Raw genomic sequence first — 25,698 nt, 5'->3', positions numbered from 1 at the left:
GGAAACTAGCTGAAAAGATGTATTATGTAAGCTGATCAGATAGAGGAAGGATCTAGGATTGTTTCCATTTGAAACGATGCTGCTTTGTGCGATATTTAAGGCAACTATTGTACAAAGAAATGGGAACCCTATAGAGAAACAAAGTTAATTGCACTGCAAATGTCAAAGAAAGCGTGATATTAATTACACAGCAAAGAATAGCATCTAAGAGACAAGAATGTAATTTGCCAACAAAAATAATGCTGTTGCTCCAAGGATTGTGTAAAAAGAGAAACAGGAAGTCGTGCAATCAAAATCTGTTCAGCAGACCAAAAAGCTCAGAGAGAGATGAACGTCACAGGGTCTTAAGTCTTTTATTTCAAACATGCTTGCGTCTGTATCGCCCTTTTCTCTACGAGAGACTTCCTTATCCGTACAGATGATGTGTATTTACCGATCGATTACAGCGATGAAGCTCGTGAAGCTCGCTATCTCAAGTATTGAAAAGCTAAATAATTTCCGAATATTTACCTGGATCAGAGCACAAATTTTTCTTTTTCTTCCTTCATTTTTCCAATTATTAACACGTTGAGAAAATTGAACAAGCAAAATTTAGCGAAGAGACACTTCCGAGATAACGACTGTTTGTGGACTCAAATTAATAACACCGATGGGCAGGTATTAATTTTGCATAAGCCATTTTCTGCTAAGAAAAGTAAAACCATTATGTTATTAAAGTTTTTCGAAAATTGAGCCTCAGCATCTGAAAATAATGAGAAAGTTTCTCGAAATGAATATTTAATATTATCGCAGTAAAGTTGGCTTTATATTAGATATGCACTGCATATTTGCCCCTCTAATACTAACAGAGTTTAAAGAGCGTTTATGAACAGGTTTTAGTTTTTTGCATGCCTGAGTGTACACACTTCATTTTGCATTCAAATCGAATTCTGAACAATTTCAAGACCCCCTTTTTTCCCCCTGACGTGTAATTAAGCGAACGTGTCTTCGTGTCCGTCTCCTCTCACTGGATATGGAGAACGCGTAAACCCACGTAGAAACCTCATTACCATCTTTGACGTCATTTCCGCAGTTATTCTTCGCAAATGGCTCACAAAACGCCCGCTTACTGCACACACGCACGTTACTTCTCTTTATTTAGACTCAGGATCTCAGTGTGCTAAGGCCTAATCGTAAACAAGTACAGCACGTCTTCAGCAACCGTCCCCTGGTGAGACAGATGTTCGACAGATGCTTTCAAAAAGTCATTGTTATTAATTACGCTTTTTTTTAATAGTCCCACAATTGTCCCAAGCATGAGCTCTCATCATCCCCGGCTCTTTTTTTTTTTTCTTTTCTTTTTTTTTTTAAACAAACCCCAGGACGATGGGACGCCATTAATTCTGAGCTATCGCAGGAGCCTGCAGTCTCAGCAGGAGCTATGGCCTAGCTTTTTAATCCACCCAGGAACATCCACATGGCTTTCTGACTAGGACATGGTGTCTGTATGTGGTGAATCTTTACATTGTCTTCATAAAGCATAATTCCCTTTGAACGCTCGGGATATCTCAGAGGGCATTTTCTTTGTGTAGTGTCGCGAGATTTGAATGAGATTTCGTATTAAGATTGAGAGAAATATTAAATAATAATAGAGGTCATTTTTTGATTGCGCAGCTTTCATTCAATATTTATTACAGAGTTTATATTCACAAACCCAGACTGAAAAGCTTTTATACGGCTAACTGTTCATGTTTCACGTGGCTGAAAGTGTTTCTGACTCTACTGACCTTAGCTATCAGGCAAAATAATGCTGTTCGAAACTGCCGACTACTTTATATCTGACAGGTTTATAATCGGATGTTCAGAGAATGAAACTGTTTTACATCTCTATGTGTGTGTGTAGGTGGGTGGGTGTGTGTGGGTGTGTTTTTAATGGATAGATAAGTACAGTGGAACCTTGGCATATGAATGCCCTCCCTTTCGAATTTTCACCTTAATAAATTTGCATGGGCATGCGAAGCATTTTCGGGAGACAAAACGAATCAAACCGAATGGCACCTAAGTTGCGTGTATGTCCTGGGCCTGTTTGCGCTAGCGGAAAGCCAAGCAAAGCCAACTGAAGTGAGTTTACGAATATTATGAATTTTTTTCAGTCAGTGAAAGCTGTTTTAAGAGTCAACCCATGATACCAGCGTTGCCTTCGGCATGCGTTCAAAAGCATTGTTGACAGATTGGTGGCGTGGGTGGTTTATTCTCTTTTTAGCCCAAGCTTGGTGGCACAACTTCCTGTGAGGACCCTTGACATGGAATGCTTGGCTTGGGTCAGTTCTTTTAAGCAGCCATACAGTTTACATACGCTTCGTATTGCTCATATTTTTGGGTGGCTGGAACGGATTATCTGCTTTTACATTATTTTAGAGGGTAAACATTTGTATCACAAAACGAATTTTCACCTTCAGAAAGAATTAAATTCGTATGCCGAGGTTCCACCGTATCTATATTTATCACCTCTGTATTCTTCTCCTCTCACCAAAGGAATAATTAAAATGATGATATTCCTACCGGCCAGGTCAGTGTGTTACTCAGACTTGCATTACTCAGTTCCTGCAAAAATTTCTCATTCACAAAAAGAATGACTGAAGGAGGAAAACTGTGGCAATTAAGCTGGCTTGAGAAGTGGTGAGCTCATTTGATATAAGTGTGACTGTGGTATTTATAGACGTGGGGAGTGCCGCTTCCTTTGTGAACACGTTCCAGTATTGGCAGGCCGGCTCACTCACTGGAAAAGCCAATGTGTCAGCAAACAGGCAGCTGGACAACAGGACATGTTAACAGGTTGCAGGAAACTGGAACGCACCATTTCCCCAGGGGTCAGTTCACCTACATCTCTGTCCATCAGATTCAAAACGTGAAGGAGACGAACCATGTCATAAGAAGAAATAAATAATATAAATCTAATATCAATCTCTTTGGTCTTTAATAGTAGAGCTTTATTTATTTATTTATTTTCAATAAAAGCATCTCCATACAGTATTATTCCTCATGCATTTAGATATCCAAAGACGTAAGCCCTGGGTCTGTGGAGCAAACTTTTATGTGAGCAAACTGACACAGCTTGCCATTTTGCGTGAATGAATATGCATACGGAAACCTGTTTCTACGTGAAAGTGTAAAATACAAGGTGATGTCTATGCAAATACATGCATTTGGCACCTGCGGTCTGATTAACAGCCTGAAAGTTCACTTTAGGAATGAGAAATGAATACAACTCTAGGGCAGGTATTAAATTTGTGCCAGTTTTTTCCCATTTAAACAGAAACCATTAACAGGAATGTGCAACAAGACTTAACAGCATCTTTCTTTGGCTGAAGTGTCAAACATCACGCAATTATGTTTTGCTGTGATGAGCAGCAACAGATTTTAATGACAAAAGACGGGAAAATGTAACAACTAAAGGCAAAATAGTCCTTATTGTGCTGTCAGTTACTCTAAAAGTAGAGAATAAAACATTCATACATGTATCTCGATATACTGTATATAATCCCACTATATATTTTATATATAAGGCAGAACTTTTACTTTATTAAAAATTTCTTCTTCATATTTGCAGCCCAAAGTTGTTGTTTTTTTTATTTTTATTGCTAATAAATATAATAAATAACAAATAGTAAAATAACAATTATATGTCTGTTTTTTTTTATTCATATTATATTTTTAAAATATTTTCCAATAATACTTTTATTCTAATGACATATTTGTCAAGTCGCATCAAGTTTAAGCAATTTTTCTAGAAGTCAGTTCTTTACCTACAACATTCACAGTAAGTGCATGAGCAATTTATCACTTTCCTTCATTCTTCTTCAGTAAGCGCTCTCTATCGGTCACAGTGGATCCGGAGTCTATTATCACAGAGCACCAGGCATACACACACACATCCACCCACTCGCTCAAAGCTAGGAACAATCCACCTGGTGGCATTTTTTTGGAAGCTTAGAGGAAACTGGAAAAGCTTGGCAGCTGCACGACCCTCTGCACCCCTGCATTTATCTGACCGAACATCTAAATTAGCACTCTTTACTTGGGATCTTAGTAATCTTTGTAAGAGAACTGTCCAAACAACAGAGGGTCGCTGTTTACCGTCTCCTCTCTCCTCACACTGATATATCTATAATCGGCGCTTGCTCGTTTCCCATTGCAGCGAGTGAGCCAATCATCTGGCAGTCGCTCAATTTCAATATGAAACGCTTTTATTCAATTACAATCTACAAATCAGATACTCCTGCGAAGGGGCCAAAGATTAATAAATCAAATAAATAAATAAATGATAAACAGCCCAAGCAGATGTTTACATAATTATTATTTACGATACACTATGCATTACAATGCTCTATCGCTCATGCAGAATCCTCCATTAGAATTCCAGGTGTTCCTTTGGAGCCGTGCGATAGCTGGCTTTGATCGGCATATCACAACAATTCTGTCTTTCATCTCCGGAAGCACGGTCTGGTTACGAGGGAATTTTGGATCAAGCTTCAACCGAAGCCTTGGCACGACCTCCACCTGCGAATTTCTTATTCAGGCCTGTAGTCAATCCTCTAATGCAGGTTTAGTGATATCTCCAGCAACAATCTCCCGTTAATTCCTCAATGCATTCGACGGATAGGTGGAAGCATCAACTGAGAGCTGCACGTAAATAAGGTTCTGTGAGGGCTCTTCCTGATAATTAAATTAAATGAATAATTGAACTGAAATTTTTGGGTGGTGGTGGGGGGCGATTGGTGCTAAACGGGCCAAAAAAAAAAATATCGGTGCACCTTTTTATCAAGACGCTAAACAACTTCTCGATTCCAGTCAGTTCTCATATTTAAGGATAAACACTGATTTCCAAGCAGAGAATAAAGGGTTTTTTTTTTTCCCTTGTTAGTATGTCAGTCACGTCTCGCACGTTTCATGAGCTCTTCTTAAGGAGCTCTTACTGCGTGGAGGTCCAAAGGGTTCAATATCAATTATTATGCATGCCCTCTAAAATAAAAAAAAAAATCTCATTCTCATGGAAAAAAAAAATATAAGGGAAATATCAAATACATTTTATTATTGTTACATTCAATTATGATAATTTAGGAAGAAAAAAGCCTTCAGGTATTAAGCATACTAAGGAGACCTAAAAAGAAAAATTGTAAATTAAAGCAATTTCCTTTACAGACTTTTTTTTGCACCCCAAGCTCCTGTGTTGATTCAAGAGGTTATGACTACAGGCTCCGTGTCCACAGACGAGTAGAATTAAATACATACTTAAATACTCGCTAGCAGGCCCTGACCTATCTCAGCTATTAAAGAACGGCTCTTGCTATTCATATTCTGCTTCTACGCCTCATATCTATCAAATTCAGGTGCGGAGGGAACAACTCGGCGCATGATGCTGACTAAAGGAGTGTAAGAAAAGGAAAAACCGGCCTGAACTGAAAGGCTAAATTATTTAACCAGGGAGACAACTGAAAAATTGCAGCGGTGCACTTCAATAGGATAGCAAGACCTCATGACCAGTCCAGACAACAAATTTATTACGCATTAGGCAAGATAAAGGACAGTGGTCGCCTCGCTTTCTCACACACTAACAGTATTTATCTTCTAGTGTCTCTCAAACTGCAGCGAATTCGGTTACATCGTGAATCACCTGGAATGGACTCACTTGCTCGGGCTGTGTTAATTAAGAATTTCCAGCCTGTTGATAAAACAAGCTGAACTTAACACTTCCAAATGTTTGAGTCAGCTTCATCATGCTTTCCCATCTTATCAATGCGCTGTTTATAGAAATACTGTACACGCAGCACATTTTCCTACTTTTTTTTTTTTGCATATTCAGCAAGAGCTATCAGGATTCAAATTCACATTTTTGCATCAGACTTACAGTGATGCTTTAAATAGATTCACAAATCAAATCTCTTGGGAAAGGCCAGTACTGTATCTTTAACCAAACCTGTTTCCAGCAAAAAACTCAGCAAAAACCATATATCGTGATAAATATTGTGTGTCATGGAGATTCCATAAATATTGTTATATAATCTTTCTTTTTTTTTTTTGCCGTGCCTCATTCTCCTAGAAATGGCTTGAATTTATGTCCTCAGATGATGGAAACATCCATCCATTGTCTATAACTGCTTTATTTCTAATTATTTCTGCTGGAGCCTATCCCAGCACACAGTGGGCAAAAGGCAGGGGTACACCTTGGACAGGTCACCAGTCCATCACAAGGCCACATATAGACAGACAACCCATTTAGAAATACCAATCAATGTGTTTTTGGACAGTGGGAGGAAACCAGAGTATACCCACAAACATCACACAGAAAGGCCCCTACCTATTCGAACCCAGGACCTTCTTGCTGTGAGGCTACAGTGCTAACCACTAAGCCACCATGCCGCCCATGATGGAAACAGGCAAATGTAATACCCGCCTAATGGCTGTATTCATTTCTACATGCGATCACAGTTCTAAAAAGTGACCTTGTGTTAACTGCATGATCGAGGCACGGAAAAAGTGAGCAGAACCGTGTTATTCTGCTCATATGAGACAGTGAAATCCTAAATGCACCTTGTTAATAAATCAGGTTGCACAGATGTTATCAGGTTTGCATGGATTTTTTTTGCACCTGCAAGCCATTAGCAAATCAGGGCCTTGTCATCTGTGCAAAGGGAGGTACTGTATCTTTTATAGTGACCCTGAAATCAAAACTGTTGCTGTGGAGCTTGTTGTAGTCCCTTAGGGTTAAGGACACTAATGTGATAATATATTTAGAAAAAGAAAAAAAAAAAGACAAGCAATTAGTTTAGGGCTCGACAGAAAAGAGTTCGTCTAATTGATCACGAGTTCGAATAGGAAAATTTAAAGAAGGAATCCAAGCAAGCAAAACTGCCCATGTCCTCCGTCAATCACAGCAAAACCTGCTAATCTGTGAGCATTTATGTATGCGAAAGAGGGTGGATTGCGCTTTCCTCTGAGTGTGTTATGCCGCTTCGCATGCTTTTCCTGGAAGCATGTGTTAAACTTCACCTGGAAGGTAGCTGTGGTATGATCGGGAAGTGCTGACTGGTGAGTGTGAATTGGGAGCAACGTCCATGGAAAACCCATAATCATTAATTAAGTTTTTGTCCAATTAAATGCCCTAGAGCTTACGTGCTGCCCCTGTGGGTTGGGGCTTGCGCTACAGTATCAGCTTGTTAGCAGTAAATACGGTTCATCTGTACGTAGGGCTGTGCGTCTTCCCACACACTAGTCCCTTTTCCATCTGGTTGCAGTTTCTCCATTTTGGACAGGGTGGAATTTCTGCAAGTTGGCAGTTATGTGACGGACACGTTTTTTCTTTTTTTTTTGGAGTGTCTTACCAGCTTGGGGGATTGCTGGAATATGTCACTTTCTCAGACTGAGCAAAAATGCATTTCCATATTTATACACCGTCCAGCCTCCATCAGTAAGAGTAATACCATTTTACCGACCATTCAAATGCTTCCCGTCACTGGCGGTCAACCTCAGCTCAAACATGTATGGCACAACATCTTGTTAACTAGGATTCCAAGCTCGGTATATTTACCAGGCGTGGGTGAAGGCGGTGATAAGAAATCCTCCGCGGTGGAAAAAAATAAAACTCTTCGCTGTTCTCCATATCTAGCTACTGCACTAAGCTGCGGTCTAATTTGTTTAGATTCGATGCGGATGCGGTCAACACTACTGCCTCTTAAGTGAATGAGTCAAGCCCTTCAACACGCTATCACTCTGACTTACTGTTACTAGAGGAAACGCGCCAACACGGCGAATCAAATCGCAGCTTTGAAGCACGAACTCTGGAGCGAAGTTCATCAGAGCCAGAGGTCACCCCAGAACACTTAAATTACAGTTCACTGAGTCATGCAACATAGTACTTTTATTTAACACGGCGCTCATTTGACTCCATTTAAATCTCCATTCTTTTGATCAGCCTGACACTATCAAAGAAATAACTAAAGGACTTGCTCATATGAACTCATTTTCACACCCGGCCTCATGCGTATCACGGAGCTCGGCGCGGAATCAAAATTCAGTGTATGCCATGCGAATTCTGCAGACTGGCACTCTGTGCTCCGCTGCTGGGCGTGGATGGACACGATAAAAATGCACACGAACGAAAGAGCGAAAGAATGGATTAATGGATTATCAAGCCACATCTAATGAAGATTTGTGTCTGGATGTGTGCTCGCCTTAGCCGATTCATCTCTTAAGACAACAGCAGAAGAGAGGGAGGAGGAGGAGGGGGTGTGGGGGGGGGAGATTTACAACCCTGCTCATATCTGTAATTAAAGTGTCTTATTTCTCTGCAGTGTGAAAGCTCCAGTAACACTCTGAAATACTAACTAGCAAATGCACCATTTATGACGCCTTAATTAAATCCATCGTGCTAAAAATAACTGGAGGGACGTGTCGTGCACGGGAAAGTTTGGAGTAAAAATCCTTACAACAATGAGTAAATAAATCCCCAATGTCAACATTTTAGTGAAAGCACATAGATTTGTACCGTCAAGTCAATCTGGAGCGTTGCTGCTAACGCTCACATTAAATATATGTGGAGCAAAATAATGCTGACCCCGTGTTTAGCGATTAGGTTTTTTTTCCCCCCAATTTAAAATGTTTAATAATAATGATGGCAATAAATTAACATGTTTTTTTTTTTTTGTTTTTTTTGGAGCCTGATAACAGCGGAGAGGAACACTGTGCAGGCTTGATAAGTAAAAATCAATTTGTGATCATTAATAATTAACGGAAATGCTGCAATCAGTTATTGTCACCCCGAGTCGCTGTTTTGCTCACCGTGTCAAAAAGAAAAACCAAAAAGCACAGTTTCCAGATGAACACACTGAAAAGGAACATCCTCATTTTAGTTTCATTTGAAGTTTCCTCACAGACCTCCACAGTGCCAGACATGGCCTGGTTCAGAGTTTACTGCTAAGCAGCTGCTTTCATTTTTCAGACCTGCTGAGGCTCTGTGAGTGCTCGCTAATTATGTAAACATGACTCAGAGAAATGTCGAGCAGCACAAGGAGCCCAGTGCTATCGCCAGTCCACATTACCTCATCTAAAGATATTTCAAAAAAAAAGAAAAAGAAAGAAGAAAGAAAAAAGGAGAGCGCTCGGCAGAATTTCAACGACGTCTAATGGTATCGCTAAGCCCTTTGCTGAGGAGAAAAAAGGAATATTTTAATGAATTGCCCAAGACGCCACTCGATGCTTCGGCTTTTTGCGGTTTCTCACTCACTCATGTTGTTATCTTCAGCAACTGCTCCAGCCTGGTCAGTGTTTCGGTTAATCAGGAGCTAATCCTGGAAATGCTTGGCATGAGGCAGGAATATACCCTGGATGTAATGCCAGTCCATGGCAAGGCACCATCCACACACACACACACACACACCTAGGGAGCAATTTAGCCAATCCACCACCTTGTATGTTAGAGGAAACCATAGAACCCGGAGAAAATATGGTGAGAAATCTTGAGCTCAGGATCGAACCGAGAAGAAGTGATGCAGCAACAGCACCAGCTGCACCAACGTGCCACCTTTCCTAGAGCTTCTGAATTTAGCAGCTATATAATTTATCTTGTACTGTCAATATTTACCCTAACTTTATCCAGAAGGACGCATTTAATGCTGCGACAAGTTGTAAATCTCCTAACATTCACACGGATCTTTGTTCTTTATGTTCGTGCTTCTTGATTACACCACTAGTGACAATCTGATTGGTCAAGTAAAAGCATTTGGCCTCACATGTTCTAAGTCCGTGGTTACGTGATGCACGGTGGCTTTGTAGTTAGCATGTTTGCCTCGCACCTCCGCCATTGGACTTGGTCTTCGCTTTGTGTGCATGAAGTTTGCATGCTCTTCCTGCACTTCGAGGGTTTCCTCCAGATACTCTGGTTTCCTCCAGGTACTCTGTATTCCGTCCTTAGTCCAAAAACATGCAAGCTGATTGGCCTCAAAATGTGTGTCACCCATTCCAGTGTGTCCCCCACCCCAAGTGCTCTGGGATAGGCTCCAGGTTCCCCAAGATAAGTTCAGAAACAGAATGGATTTAAGTGACCTATTAGTTCCTCAAGAGCTCTTGGTTGCTGTTGTAGAAAGGACATTATTTACATTTACATTACTTACTGTTCCGTGTCAACTAAATGAGGATGAGGTTCCCTTCTGAGCCTTCTGGTTCCTCTCAAGGTTTCTTCCTCATATCATCTCAGGGAGTTTTTCCTCACCATTGTCGCCTTAGGTTTGCTCATTAGGGATAAATAATAACTTTATTCATTTTTTTCTGTGTTTCTATTCTTCTGAGACAATGTCCATTGTTAAAAGCACTATACAAACTGAATTGAATTGAAAAAGTTATCCTGGCAGGATAAAGCTAGCTGTAAAACCTGTACTGGAAGTTCATTTGAAAGCTTTATTAACAGTGTCTTGATCAAAACATGATCATAATAGCAACAATACTCAATTATTCAACACAAATCATCCATTATTAGGCCTCCCACTGCAACAAGCCACATGCGTTGGCGAATGTGTTGGTTTTAGTTTCGCTCCTGCCTTCACCCCTTCACCCTGTCTTTGGTTTGTTGCCCAATCATGTCCACCTTCTCCGTGTTACTAACTGATTAGTTGTCCTGCCCCGCTGTTCCATTGTCATATTTTCATAGCCTTATTTTCACGCTCCTGTTTCATTTGACCTTTCCCTCCGTGTTTATAGATTATCCTTGTGTGGTGTCGCTCTTCCTGTATATTGACCCCTGCAATGGATTTTGACAATGATTCCAGTAAAGCCTACGATAAAATACACGCTGAGCACTTACACTTGCTTCCTGCCTCATTTGTCCACCTGCCCATAATTATGAGCTACACACCTATCTCCTGCTGACATAAAAAAAAATAAAAAAAACACCACCGAACAGCCTCAAACTTAGAAGTCAGCATTTACAAATGAGAGCGATTTGCTGGTCGACTGGGTGACTTTCAAATTCATTTAGCATGAAGAGGATCCTGCGCTCAGAGCTATTACACAGACGAAAACAATGTGTCCGTTTAACAACCGCACACCGGCGGCTGAGGCGATAGCGCTAGCGGAATAGCGTCGTTAAAGCATCTAATCTGAGAATCTAATTGCTTTTAAGATTGCAGATTAAGGACGTGTGTGAATATGCTCAGCAAAATAATTGATTGGGTGTTTTACATCACGCTTTACGCTCCTTAAGAGAAATAAAATAAACAAAGCAAAAAACACAAGAACAGTCGCCACCAGGAGCATTCATGCAATTTTGATGGCTTTTTAAAGAGACACTGCTTCGCGTCTTAACTCCGAGGTGATTTATAGGGCTCTTTCTGGAGCTGCATGTGACTGTGGCTCACCATCAACAAGAAATATGCTTACCCTTGAGCGGATTATCTCTAATCATTACGCAATAAGAGGATGGAGTCCAGACACATGTGGGTAAGTAGATCTCTTCGGTGCCATCGCATACTGATCGCATATAACTTACATAGCAAGACATGCAGGAAGCAGCGGAGAGCAGAGGGATAAATGATTATGGCCGTGTCAGCCTTTTTAGCCCGGCGGTCTCAGATGTGTTAGTGTCTATAAGGGGTCACGTGTCACAGTTCCTCAAGGACACCTTCACTGGATTTGAATATTCTTACTGAGGAGAAGGATAAATATATAACGGGAGTCACATTTTCGAACCCGTGCACGGTAGTACCATAAGTATACTCTGATTATATCAAAAGCTATCGATTGATTTATATTTCAAGCATGTTACTTTCCCTTAACAATGATATAATCTTTCGAGGAATTCACTAAGACTGACAGTTGACTTAAAGGGCAAGAAAAAACCTCAAGTATGACTACCTGAGCACATTTATTTAAAAGTATGATCTGGCAAAAAAAAAATCTTGTTAGCAGAGGTTAGACCATTCTCTTTCTGACAGCAGCACCAGGTTTAACTTCGACTATAATGACAGCCAAGTTAGCTCAGTCCAGGGAGCCTTGTCATTTTGCTTAAGCCTTGGTTCTTTTTCTGCGAGTCTTATAACCGCGTACACCCGACATCTCCATCTCAAAAACTCAACTGGCAGGAATTGCATCTTGGAGGAGGTAAAGATGCATCCTGAAAAAAAAAATAGCAGAGGAGCAGATAAATGCCGATAAACGTATCGGACTCAAAAGCAAGCAAAGAAATAAAATCACCTACAGAAAGACAGAAAGAGTACGATTAAACTGGACAGTCGAAGATGTAAAAAAGAATGAAAGGGAGGTCTGCTTAGTCTTGGTGCTGTCTATCATACGATCTACACACAGAGCCAGCGAGAATCTCAGCCTGCTGGCTCCTCATTCTCAAGGACCTTTAAAGATCAAAGGCGTGAACACAACAAGAAAGCGTGGCTGAGGAGCAGTGCTGTGAAGCAGAAGAGCCTGCATGCCCTTGCACTGATTAGGCGAGAACATCCCACCCACCGATCCAAAGGCAAAGCGTCAGGCCAGGGGTTTCAGAACAAGCCTCTGTGACTCACTTCCATCGACCCCCCCCCCCCTCCTCCTTCCGAATCTCCTTCCAGATGCAACACCCAGCTCTTTTCACGTTACGGCTTGTTATGTGCAAGTAAAGTGTGCTTTTGGTGAGAGGCACGGGTACGGTAGAACAGACTGTAGCTTCCCAGCGGTGCTAACAAAAGTGTTCAGCTTTATGCAATAGCAAGGAAAAAAAAAAAAGCAACAGGATACAACCAGCTGGAAACTAAGAGTCCTGAGTGAAGTCCTGAGCTTTATCTACAAGCATTCCGCAGAAGAAGACTGACCGGGTCGATTTGCTGCGTATTAATCAAGACCGCTTTTCACAACATGTTCATACTGAAGATCTTTTCAACACACTTTAGTACTCTTTGACTACATAGAGTAATAATTTATAATCCCACGCCTTGGTGTCACCTTTTTGATTCTTGGTTCCTCTCAAGGTTTCTTTCTTATGTCATCTGAGAGACTTCATCTGTCATCTCTTGCTTGCTCATTAGGATTCTAAATCCACGTACGTTCATAGTTCATATAATGGTGCTTTGTGACAATGTCAAAGCTGCTTTGTGACAATGTTAAAAGCGCTTTTAACAATAAACTTGAGAAAAGCCAGATAAGGTAAAGACTCGGGCTGTCAGTCTCGCATTAAAACAAGGATGAGAAGAGACGGCAGAGGAGCTGATGTGCATATGAACAACTCTAACATTTCAATCATGCCTCGGAAATCTTCTATGACACGTAACTAGGGTGGAAATAATACCCAACGAAATAAAAACTAGCATAAAAGCACAAACAGTTGTTGAAATAAGCACTTATTTCAATGATGTCCAATCTTACCCACAAAGGGCCGGGATGGGGGCCCTTTGTGGGTAAGGTAAGATAAAGGTTTATATACCAAACAATCAAGCAGGAGCCACACCTGATTTAAGCAACTGATCTTGGCTTTCATTAGACTCAGGTCCACACTACAGGATTTTAAGCCCGATTTAAGCCCGATTTGCAAATTAACGAGCTCACCGACAGATCGGGCTGTGATCGTGGGAGAATCAGCAGGTGATCAGCGCTCGGCAATCTTTATGTGTGAACTACTCAACGACGCATCAAAGAGGCTCGCTGACGCGTCGCTGACAGCTCGCAGACAAAATCCAGATATATGGCATGTTAAATATCTGGGACGGTCGGCCGAGTCGACATCACTTGGTGTCAATTGTAGCTACGACCTCCAGCCAATGAGAGAGCAAGTCAACAGGTTGAGAGTTGTTGTCAGATCGTGTGGTGTGTGACCCCCTCTTGGGGATCATTTACGAAGCGTCACGTAGTGTGAACACCACAAGGACAAAAAGACATACAGTGAAGTCACGTAGTCTGAACAGCAAAGCGATCTGCCGACGGTTAAAGTCTTGTAGTGTGAACTAGGCTTAAGATGGAATGAAAACCTGTACCCACACCGGCCCTGTCTGGAGAAGACTGGACAGCGCTGACTTATATGATCTATTTAAATGGACGCAAGTCCAGGTATGGATCCCATACCTATGCTGTTTTCTTTCATTCGATACAATTCAATTCAATACCATTTGTATGCCACCTCCCATCCGACGATAAAACCTTCTCGTAATCTGATGTATGTAGTCAAGCATCCTGACTTTGTGGACTAATCGGGATAATTAGACAAGCTAAGAAATTCATTGATGTGGGTATTCGACACCTCCAGTCCTGTCACAGCCTTGCTGATTCCACATTGTTCCAGTGTCTTTATACCAATGCTATTGGTTACTGGATGACACTGATGTCTACTTTATTCAGCGAAGTGCTTGTCGTGTCTATATCTTCTGAGACCTTCTCCATCCTTGTCCACTTGCTGTATCAACTCTCCATTTGATGCCTCTGGCTCCACAAGGGACAGGTACTTGTTTCAGGTGTTTGGGCTATGCTGCATGAGAAATCTTCAGCTTAAAACTGCAATAAATTATCCTCAAATATATCGTAAACAACTACATTTGTATTATGTATGCATATTTTACACAGTTAGGCATCTTTTATCTCTTCTCTGTACGAAAAGCTTTGGGTTTCTCCTTTGGGGTTGTTGCAGTTTTTGTTAATTCTGTCCATTTATTTTACATATGGCACATCCTTTTGTTTATGTTAGCAGATGCTTCTGAACATAATGCCTGAACATGAGGCTCATCCTCGAAAAAGAAAAGTACAGAGAAAAGAAAGACAAAGAAAGAAATTTTTTTTAGAAATTTGTGCCAAAAAACAATGTGAACTACAACCTGCAAAGTACAGCAAATCTATCATTAATCAGCAACATCTTGTCGGGTTCTTCCAGGCAACCGTATCCATAAACAATGAGTCATTTTATTGGCAAGACCTCATCTTCCGGGCTAGCCTTGGCTGAGTTGTGTAGTCTCCTTTGCCTGTGAGAGGCGAAACAACTAGCTTCAATAATTAATCCAGCCCAAGATGCATCAATCACTTCATCTCGGAGACGCAGGGAGACAGATACCAATCCTATTTATTTCAAGAAGAGGCAGAGGAAGAGGGGTGTCGATTACACAGAGCAGTGCAGGCACACCAGGCTGCCAGCCCGTATGAAATAGAATAATACATAAGCCTTCAGCATGTGTGGCTTAGCTCCCCTGCCATTTGATCCATAGAGCTGAGAACACAATGGCATTTACTCGCACAATCATGTAAATATTAGGGCCAAAACAATTCACCGAAACCGCCATTGCTCACGTGTGGCAGTGAAGCATGCAATCAGGACCTCCCACGTTTTTTTTTTTTTTCCTTTCCCTTTCCCTTTCCCCTTTTTTTTTTTTTTTTTTTAACTGATAAATAAACTAAAAGTCTATTTACAATACTGGAACACAAAAGCCTGACCAAGCAGTTCAATACCAAAGGTAGAAATCTATTTCTCCATTCCCTGAATAACTTCTCACCTCGATGAACACGAGGGAGAGCGAAAGAAGAAAGACGGAAGATAAGAGAGCGGGGGGTGGGGTGGGGGGCGACCGGCGGGAGATTGGGACGCGGGGAGGTGGGAGTGGAATAAGAATCGAAAGAACAAACTGGGTTCAATTTAAGAAGTACCCACAGGAGGTGGGGTGAACTGTATAGGCTACAATAGAGGTCAGGTGGATTTTCAGCAGCCCCACCTGTCAACAGAGGGAACATAAGGGGGACCCCTGCCTTACAGATGGACATCCAGAAGAAAACTGAAAGGTCCTTGTAGCATTCATGGCCCCAGACTGACCTGTAGGTAGGTTCTCATTACAAACAATAGCATGTGGACCGAATGACCCCCTGAAGCCACCAACACCCCATCACCCCCTGACTGTGAGCCACAGTCACTGCTATGAATAACGCAACACAAAAGCCCCCTGGTCACTTCACTCAAAAGGGGTGCTCTGGTTAGTGTACTAAAAAGCCGAGACGTCCCTCGCAGTTCTGTTCAGTCACTAGGTCCGTAACCTACAAAGAAATCCAGGCTAAGATCATAATTATGGCTGTGCCATGTGAAAGCTGTTTTGTTTTTTATTTTTTATTTTTTTGTTAACAAGGCTTTTAAGGATGCATTTACAGAGCCTGGCTCTACAGTCTCATTTATATATAATTTACTGCGAAAATATCATCATGATTCAAAGAAGTAAGCAATTCCGTACAAATACATGGGTACTCGCTGTTATATTTACAATTTCAAGTGAGGCAAACAAATGGTATGCAAATGTTATGGCATGTAAATGAAAGCAGGACTATTTATGTAAATGCAGCTTCTCCCAGCAGAAGATGATATTCAAAGCCCTAATCTCAGACATGACATTTGAGGAGGAATCGACAGCTCAAGCCGAGACTTCTGCTCGACGCATTAGACATTCCAGTCATGCTCCGGACAGCTGCTCGTAAAAAACGTTAAGGCATTTCCTCATAGAAAACAAACATGACCTTTAATTTCTACTGATTGCCCCAGAGAAGCTAATGAACGTCTCGACAAACACTTGTGATTCAGGCAGGGTAATTTTAATTGTGCACAGTCTAGAGAGAAGGAAACGGAGAGAGAGAGAGAGAGAGAGAGAGAGAGTGGGGGTTTCATTCGCATGTTCAAGGGATGACAAACATTTAATCATGAACAGTATTGGCTTCAATTAACTCAGAAAGAAAGTGGCAAGGGATGAGAAAAAAACAGAATTGACAGCTGCCAAAATCATCTCATTTGTTCGTGTAATCAGCAAAATGTATCAAAAATGGGTCATTAAAAAGTTAAATGCCTGTCTTTGTGACGGAAACAATTAAAACGTCTTAATAAGAATCGTTCTAATCCATACCAGCGAGCCTTAATCCAGACGAATCCTGTAATGAGGTCAGGGTATTCTGCTGGGGATTGAGCAGAAGTCCTCAGCAGCACAAACACACAAGCAGGGGAAGGAACGAGGAAAGAGAGGTGGAGAGAGGTTGCCACCCACAAGAACAAGAATGTTTTGGCTCAAAAAGCCATGGAAGGAGCAATATATCAGCATTCTGGACAGGCAAATGTCTGCCAAGCTAAATTTTAGTCAGGGATCATGGACTCGTGGTGTCTGCAACAAGTGCAATATAAAGCAGCCTGCTCACATAAAGAAAATATAAACTTATTAAAGAACAAAAATGGCTCGTGGAGCATTCTAGGTGTGTTTTTCATCTGACATTACAGACAGTAAATGCATCTGGAGGCCAAGCGTTGCATTGTGATGCAGAACTCTGCCTTGAGCACCTACACTGTGTGTTAAATGCATGCCGCCTTCTTTCTTTCCTTTTGTATTTCTGACCTGTGTTCTCTACAACAGTAACAACGATTTAGCATGAAAGACAGAACTTCAAGATGAATCTCTGTGACTCATGAGAAGAGTTTCCCTAATGCAGATTTTGCAACAACAAGATACGCAAACACATTTTTGGTTCAATCAAAATCAGGTATATATTGCGAGTGAAACTGACCTGAGGAGAGGGGTTTCCAAATTCCATTTCATTTGATCTCATCTAATTTATTGCGCATTAAATCAAACTCCAGTGACGTCGGTTTCTTTCCGACAATCAGGTGCTTCAACTAGGTGTATACAAGAAACTAGTCCATTTTTATAGGAACACCTGAACCCCTACACGGTCATGCAATTATCCAATCAGCCGATCACATGGCAGCAGGTCAAAAGCTTCAGTCAATGTTTACTTTAAACATCTAAATGGAGAAAAATGGGATTGTGGTGACTTTCTTGGGCTGGACTATGTATTGCAGAAACTACCGATCTCTTGAGATTTTCACACTCTCGAGGATTTTAACAGCATGGTGGCGAAAACAAAAGCATCCAGTAAGCAGCAGGAAGAAACGATTTGCTGAAGAGAGAAGTTAGAAAGAAAGGAGAGGAGAGGAGAGGAGAAGAGAAAGGCCAGATTGTTTGAGCTGATAGGAAAGATACGACACAAACGAAAGCAGAAAAGCATCTCAGAATCCACAACATGCCAAACCGTGCGGCAGACGGGTTAAAGCGCAGAGAGCTCGTTTCCAAAAACCTGATTTTCTCTATCATATGAAACTAAAGACTAGAGGTGCGGTACAAATTATACGCTAACGTTTTTGCCATGCTGAGAGTTTTAATAAAAGCATGGTTATACAAAGGTTTACTTTATGAATGCCATCGATTTGGAGACTTCCTTCAAGACTTCTGCAAAAAAAAAAGCTTAAAATCATTAGTCTAATACCAGCTCAGATGATAATATATTTTAAACTTCTGTAATAGTATGATACACGTTTTCAACATTAGTGTACAGATTTCATGTGATTGCATGTCTGAATGGCAATAACGAGTGTCCAGTCAGCAGGTTGGTTAAATCTACCACTTGTTTATTTAAGGAGTATAAAATGGTAGAACTGTACCATCCATCAAACCCATGAGGCTGTATGTGAGGCAATGCAGACAGTTAAACTTATTTATTCCGAATGCTGCTTGTAACACGCGTGCCCGTTTGGCTTTGCGGAACACGTTACTTTATCAGTTGTTTTAATTCACTGTGTTTTATTGTAGAACCCAGACTACAAATGGAAGCTTCCGCTGTGTAAGCGATGAGCCGTTCTGCATAAAAAGCCACAATGCGAGATTATAACTGGAAAAGAAACCCGACTCAAAAAGCGACTCCTGTACATAGCTGTTATGCCTCCTGCCATTCCTCCTCCTGTCCCAGGCTCTCAGCATTTGGAATCGTTGTCCTACTAGCCACCGGCACCTGCATCTCATTATATCATTCACCTGGGACTCATTTAGTGGACTTATTTATACCCTGTTCCTTCTCCCCTACTGTTTGCAAAGTCTTGCCATTTTCTCAGCATCTCAGCTGCTGTACTCCTACTGAAGCATAATGGAATTTCAGGCCTGAAGAACTTCAAGAAACTCATAAACTATACAAAACAATGCCAAGCAATCTAAGATTATCTATAGTCAGTGGCACTTGCGCAAGAAATGGCTGATCTGGGAGTTTTTGATATTTGCGTGAACTTGGGAACAGAAAGTTTAGACTAAAATAAAATCTAAATACTGGGAATGAATTTAATTAGCGTACAGGCTGACAAAAATTACGGTGATCTACTACTACTACTTTCAGCTGCTTTACAAGACGAATGGCGCAGGTTATGTGGTTATTATACTTTTTTGAGCATGGCTAGTCTGAACAGGACATAAATACTGGAGTGTCAGGACAGTATATAGGAGAATATTAAAATTAATAAGGACTATCCTGACGTCGTTCCCCAGGCAAGACGAGGAAGAAGGTTGAGAAAGTCAAGATTTTCTTACTGAGGATACATTTCAGGATTCTCAGTTTTATTCAGACATGTTATAGGTGCATAAGCGTAACTCGTGATTTGACCCCTGGGACATGAAAGCCGCGTTTGTCCTTGGCTCCGACGCCGAGCGTGTACAGGAAAATACGGAACGTTCCATGACGCTCCATGCTGGTTTTCAGAAAGAATACGCTTCACTACCACATATAAATGGCATTCTCGTTTTTATTACAAAATCTCTCTCGGAGTTTGTTCTAATAAATGCTTAGAAACCAGTCATTATCTCTCCAAGGACAGAGGACGAAATGTACGCAGATGACTGCTGCGTAACAGCAGGAAGACAAAAAAAATGCTGAAAAAAGAACGAACAGAGATATGAAAGAGAAAACTCTTTCCTGTTGGAGCTTAGACCTCGAGTTGTGAAGTAGAATTTCCCTATGGTTTGCCAACTTTCCCATAGCTCTGATCAATGGCATGATGCTCATAGGGATGCTCAAGATGCACTCATTTTCATAATACAGACACAGAAGAATGTTCTTCTCAATAATCCAAGTAAATGGGTTTCACTGCCAGGTACGTCCTCTCTCCTGAGAGGGATCGTGTTGTCTGTGATTTGGTAAGGGGAATGTAGTCATTTCTGCCCTGGTGTGCCAATCCTCTCTCTTTTCCTTCCTTTCTGCCTCCTCCGTAACCAGAACCCTCTCTCCGGATGGGAGCAACCGGACAAGTGTGTAACCGGAAGATTGCGGTCCTCTCAGCTCACCTCTCTCCATGGGCCGCTCCAGTGCCATGTTGGTTCACCAATACACCATAGCGTGCCAGTGTACGGTGGAGAGAATTATTCCTAATGACAAGGTATTAAATGTGAAATAGGTCAACATGGAGCTCTTGAGCTCTCTAGCTCGGCTCGGTTGACTCTGACGGCTCGTGTAGCCCAAGGAGTCGTATTATTGAATGGCCAATACTTATTAAAGTCCTGGATGTCAAGCCAGCTCAGTACTGGAGATCTGAGCTTTACATCACTATAACTGCGGCATGGCACTTCGCACCAAAGCAGATACCCTAAACCCTTGACTCAAGTCATATGAAAGGACACTATGTCAGTATTCTTATACAGCTCTGCTTTCACTCTGACATATTTGGCACTTCAATACAAAAGTGGCCAGTTAAAATATAATAGGTCCTTCTCATAATAGCACTGATGTGATGATTTTGAGAGACTCTTCTAGGACTCCAGCTTTCCTAAACTGTTTTTCTAATCTTTTAGCATAGTGGATAAATGCCCTTGCTGTGTCACTTCAATTTTTGGAAAACATTTTGTTCTCATAAGAAACTTTACTAGAATAAAGGTTCTAGTAAATGAACTGAGAAATAGGATTCTGGAAAGGTTTATTCATCAATTATTGCATACACAAACCAGGTTTAGGATGCAATGGGACAGTCAAGAACATGCTGCCATCTATAAAATAGATCGTACCCACAGCCCAAAGCTGCACGCTATTGAAGTGATGCTAAAAATTAGGTTTGGGCCCTAAGAGGTCCGAATAGAGCTCTGAATTTCTTCATCATTAGCTCTGTTAGGTTGCCTCTATAATTAGCCACCATAATATCTCTCAGACTGTGATAATAATGCTGTAACAATACTGATTTTGTTATAAAAGAGTGCAGCGCTTTTGGTTTTTCTTGCTAAATAAATTGCTAGGCTCTGGCCTAGATTTCCTCCTAATCTCCTAATGACAATTTAAAAGCAAAGTTCCTAACCGCCTCCCTACTTACCCCCATTTCACTACTTCTGCTTTCTCTTCTATTTTGATATGGATTTAGTATCTCATTTTCTGCATGAGTTGTATTCTTGTGCATTTTCTCCCTGTGTATGTGCACAAGGAGAATTAGGAAAAAATCAGAAAAACATGGATGAATCATCATGGCAATGACTCATGTTCAAACATCTCCAAGAAAAATCGAGTGAATGGTGAAAAGGTTGCCAGGTACACATAGTTTCTGCACCAGACTGGCTTATTGACCCTTCTGGTCTATTGGTGGAGTATGATATTAATTTTTTCGCCTGTGAGTTGCCATCTAAAAAAATCTGGGTAAAAAGACAGGAATATGAGCATTTCTAACATTTCAGGAACATATAACAGTGCGGGTACTACTTGCTGGCAGTGGCGATCACAAACACTTAGGAATAGTACAGGAACTTAAACAAACTTATAGAAGCGTAATTTTCTATAAAATCCTTTTACGAATCAGTTGATTCATCTCCACATGGCAGAGATTTTCAATGTCGCCCCGCTGCTAATTGTTATTATCATTAAAATTATTTCTAAAGTGATAGGTTTGACACTTGGCCTATTTAGTCTTTATTTCATCTTTTATTGGACATCATTTGGTATAAAACCAAAAGTGCCAACCAAAAGACCCCCCTGCGAGAGATCCTCGTGAATCCTGAGCAGAGGATATGTGACCAGGGGAAACGTGACAAGGCTTTCAGGTACAGTCGGTTAGTATCAAAGATTTCAAAACACATGTGCAAATCATTCCAGGTTTATATGCCAATTGGCCCATCTCTTGATTTTTTTGTGGTTTTGGCATGGGGTAACTCAGTGGTTAAGGCACTGGGCTACAGAACAGATGGTTCAGAGGAGTTTAAATCTCAGCATCACCAAGCTACCACTGTTGGGCAAAACCCTTAACCCTCAACGGCTCAGTTATATTCTGTCTTAATTGTAAGACACTCTGTGCCAGGACAGTGAGGTAAAAGCATATGTCTGTATACTGAACTGTGAAGCTTTTACACTAAATGTGTAACGGTTAGCAGGTCTAAGTATATAATATAATTGCGTAAGAAGCCTTATTCGGAGTGGTGAACTTATTCCAAAGGAAGATGGAGCACGTCGCTGTACTGTACGCTACAACGCACGACTTTCAGGCATCAACTGGGCAAAAAAAGGCACAAAGCAACCATTTTATCATTATAAGTTTAAAATAAAACAATGGCTCCCTCTTGCATGTTAAGACACTTTAAATTTCAAGCAAGGAGAAAAACAAGGAGGCATTAGGGATGCAGGACAGGCAGAAGGAATATGCAGAGAATAAATGAGTTGTCACTTTAGGTAAGAGTCACACCATCAGCAGCAACAAGAGACTCCTTAATCCTTCTCAGCCTGCCATCAGTGAGTCACTCCAGCCCTTGTGTGTGTGTCTGGCGCACATGAAAGAGAAATGCCCTTGGTTTTGGGGAAGGTTGACTCCCCGCTTTCCCATGCTACCGCCTCTCTTGATGTGCGCCACATAAGAATTAGGTTGCCACCGTGGCTGAGTCGCAGGCCGCTCTGAGCATCCGCACACTGATAAGTTGACATTAATCTAAAGGGCACCTGACAACATATTAAATGCTCTTTAATGCGATGCTGAAAACAGTACTAGTTTTCCCCGTCCTTATGAGGCGTCTGTCGTGATTTAATTTCCGTTATAAACGGCTTGACGGACTTGTACGAGGATGCGTCCGCCAGCTATTCGCTTCTGCGGGGATGCAGACGTTCTGTAATCAATTAAAACAAGAGAAACAAATTAATTTTGACTGGGAGCGCAACACTGCCGGTCAAATATGTTACATAATCAGCTTCAATTAGGAACGTGTTAACTGATTGTCGGGAACGTCGTTGCAAGGACTGGATGATGTATATATCCAAATTCTTCATCTGTGGTCTTACTTTACATGGCGATGAACCCCAATTTGCATTAAACAAAACGCGAGCGATGCAGAGTAAACATTTACAGTTGCTCCAGACAAGATACAGAAAATACTCAGAGACTTGAGCTTTCACTCTCTATTCCAGCGCTGTCATTCATTTCCTTCTGCTCCCCCCCCCCCCCCCCGAAAAAAAACACGGTTGTCACTCCATAAAGAATACACCACGGGATGAAGTAGTGTATTCAATTCATAAATATCCCTTTAAGAGGGCCGCGGCAGTGATTTGTCACCGGGGGCTTTTGGCAGGGCTGAAATTGATGCGAGAGTGACATTTGAGTTATGTACAAGCCGGTGGCAGGCTTTATGATTTCCAGGGAGGTAGGCTTACCCACCACGACACTATCCACCCCCCCTCACACACACACATCACCACCCACCCCCTTTAACAACCTTCTCAGGAGAACAGCGTTCATTAAAAAGTAGAGGAGAGCCATTTAAAAACTTCATGAATTATGACAAAAAAGAAATAAATAAAAAAACACCAAGGGTTGTATACTTTGACGATATCGCTGCCGGTCGTTTAATGTGCTAAAGCGACATGGATCAAATGCATTGTATTAAAAAATGCCACACCTTCTATAAGCGTGGAGTTTATGAATTCCTGCTGAGAAATTGTGCACTAGCAATCATTTAAATCCCACCAGGTTTAAGCAGCTGAATAATGCTTAGTTTCAATCTCCTGGTCGACCGGTGTGTGTGTGTGGGGGGGGGGGGGCAAATCCACAAAAGCAGACAGAACATGAGCGACAAATAAAATGTGAAAATCAAGCGAAACACTGTCTCATTTCCATTAAACGATAAAGTAGCCCGACGGAGAGAAATGAACTAATTTAAAATGGCTGGCCTGCGGGTCAAGGACTAGCGGCAAACCGCTTCTGCGTCTTTTTTTCTACACAAGGTCCCAAACAAACAGTGAGCATTTTCATGTTCAATGCCAAAAAAAATCTGAAAGCGCTCTTATCTTTTCCCCATTTTGTTTGATACATTGTGTGTGAAATACCTTCCAACTTTGATCAAATGCACTTAGAGTGCATTTTCATATGCAGATTTTTAGGGCTTTGCACTTTTAAGATAGCCCGGCCGCTCTGCAGGGGCACGGATGTGTGTAAAATAGCATGCTGACTACAATATTAGGGAGATAAACCATAAGACTGAGCTTTATGTCCAAATCCTCTACAAGGCGTATTTCACAGCAAATCATCTTTTATATGTTTTAAAGTTGAGATTTCAGATACGCTGAGTCTGCCTTTTAGAAAATACGCGTGAAAGAACTTTCCATAGATTTGCGAGGCTCAAAAAAGAGATTCGACGTTACACAGTGAGGGAAATCCACTTCGAGGAAAAGACAAGCTGTGCTCGTATTCCAGCCCAAATAAGGAGTGGTACCGAGAGAACTGACAGTGTGTACTAATGCAACCAAAACCATATGTTATTGCCTTCTATAAATAATTCCACAATCTATTTATAGTGCTCACGTTAATAAAAATGGTGGAAGCAGATGGTTGAGAAAGTTATATGATGTAGTTCTAACTTGCAAACTGCTGTTCAGGGGATCAGAAAAACCATCACCTGAGCAGATTCGCTGAAATTTCACACCCGTGCATACTACTGTATAGTGTTCGCGGTATGTACAGTAAACTTCACATGATTAATGAGCTTTCTGCTCTATGCTGAATGAAGCTCTGAATCATGTTTCATAATGCAGGGAAGGCAAAATGATATCTATGTTAATTCACCGATAATGAATGCAGCTGTGCTCATTAGCAACATGTCAATAGTAGGCTTTTATATCTAATATTGTAATAATAGGGATGCTCTTATAATAACCTACAGCAATCGGGTATCTGTCATATAGCGTGCTTGTGTACTCTTACAAAGAAATGTTATTGCACAAAAAAAAAAAAAAACCCTTACTTTATTATGATACCTGATAAATCATCTTAGACATAAAACTCACAGAAAAGTTCATGGCTAGTAACCGCCGCTGTAGAGAGCTAGATGAGGAAAAAAATGGCTACAGACAATGCTAGTCGAGTGAAAATAACAGCCCTGAGCCGGTAAGCTGTCCTTGGTGATCAGCGAGGAATTCTGACGCGACGAAGACGATGAAATTTTCTCTCCAGCTGCACAAAAGCACTTTTCTGAAATTTAACAAACCTGCATGCACCAGCTAAAGCACTGCATTTAAAATGAATTTGCTAACATTTTTAAGAAACAAGTCTAGCAACGTACATGCATGGATCAAGAGCGTTATTTAAAATGAGAGGAAAATAAACAGAGCTAAATCAAGCGTTCCATGATCTAGGTCACGTAGGTTAAGTAGGTCATTATCAGTATCGCTATTATCGTGTACCTACAGATAACATGTGCTCATACTCAAGACCGAAGGAACGGTATCGATGCATCCCTACGTAACAACGCGTCAAAGCCGTTTTATACGATTGTTGTGACATAGAAATCAGCAGCTGCTTTGGCTCGATATGTGTGCAGAGCCTCGGTAACACTTCCTGCTTAAAACCCGGGTGTCAGATGCATAGCTTAAAATAAAGAGGTGTGATTTCTATAAGGTCAGCAGCAGTAGAAAAAAAAA

The 25,698-nt window shown here is 41.2% G+C and overlaps 1 protein-coding gene across 15 annotated transcripts in view; it reads right to left on the bottom strand.

Moving 5' to 3' along the window:
- Positions 1-25,698, bottom strand: part of camta1a (calmodulin binding transcription activator 1a) — a 407,198-nt gene that overhangs the window by 359,233 nt on the left and 22,267 nt on the right. The window lies entirely within an intron of this gene.

Source organism: Hemibagrus wyckioides, linkage group LG15 (genome assembly GCF_019097595.1).
Source record: "Hemibagrus wyckioides isolate EC202008001 linkage group LG15, SWU_Hwy_1.0, whole genome shotgun sequence".
Classification (NCBI taxonomy): Eukaryota; Metazoa; Chordata; class Actinopteri; order Siluriformes; family Bagridae; genus Hemibagrus; species Hemibagrus wyckioides.
Note: the sequence above shows the minus strand (reverse complement) of the source record. Positions and strands in the feature narration are given on the sequence as shown.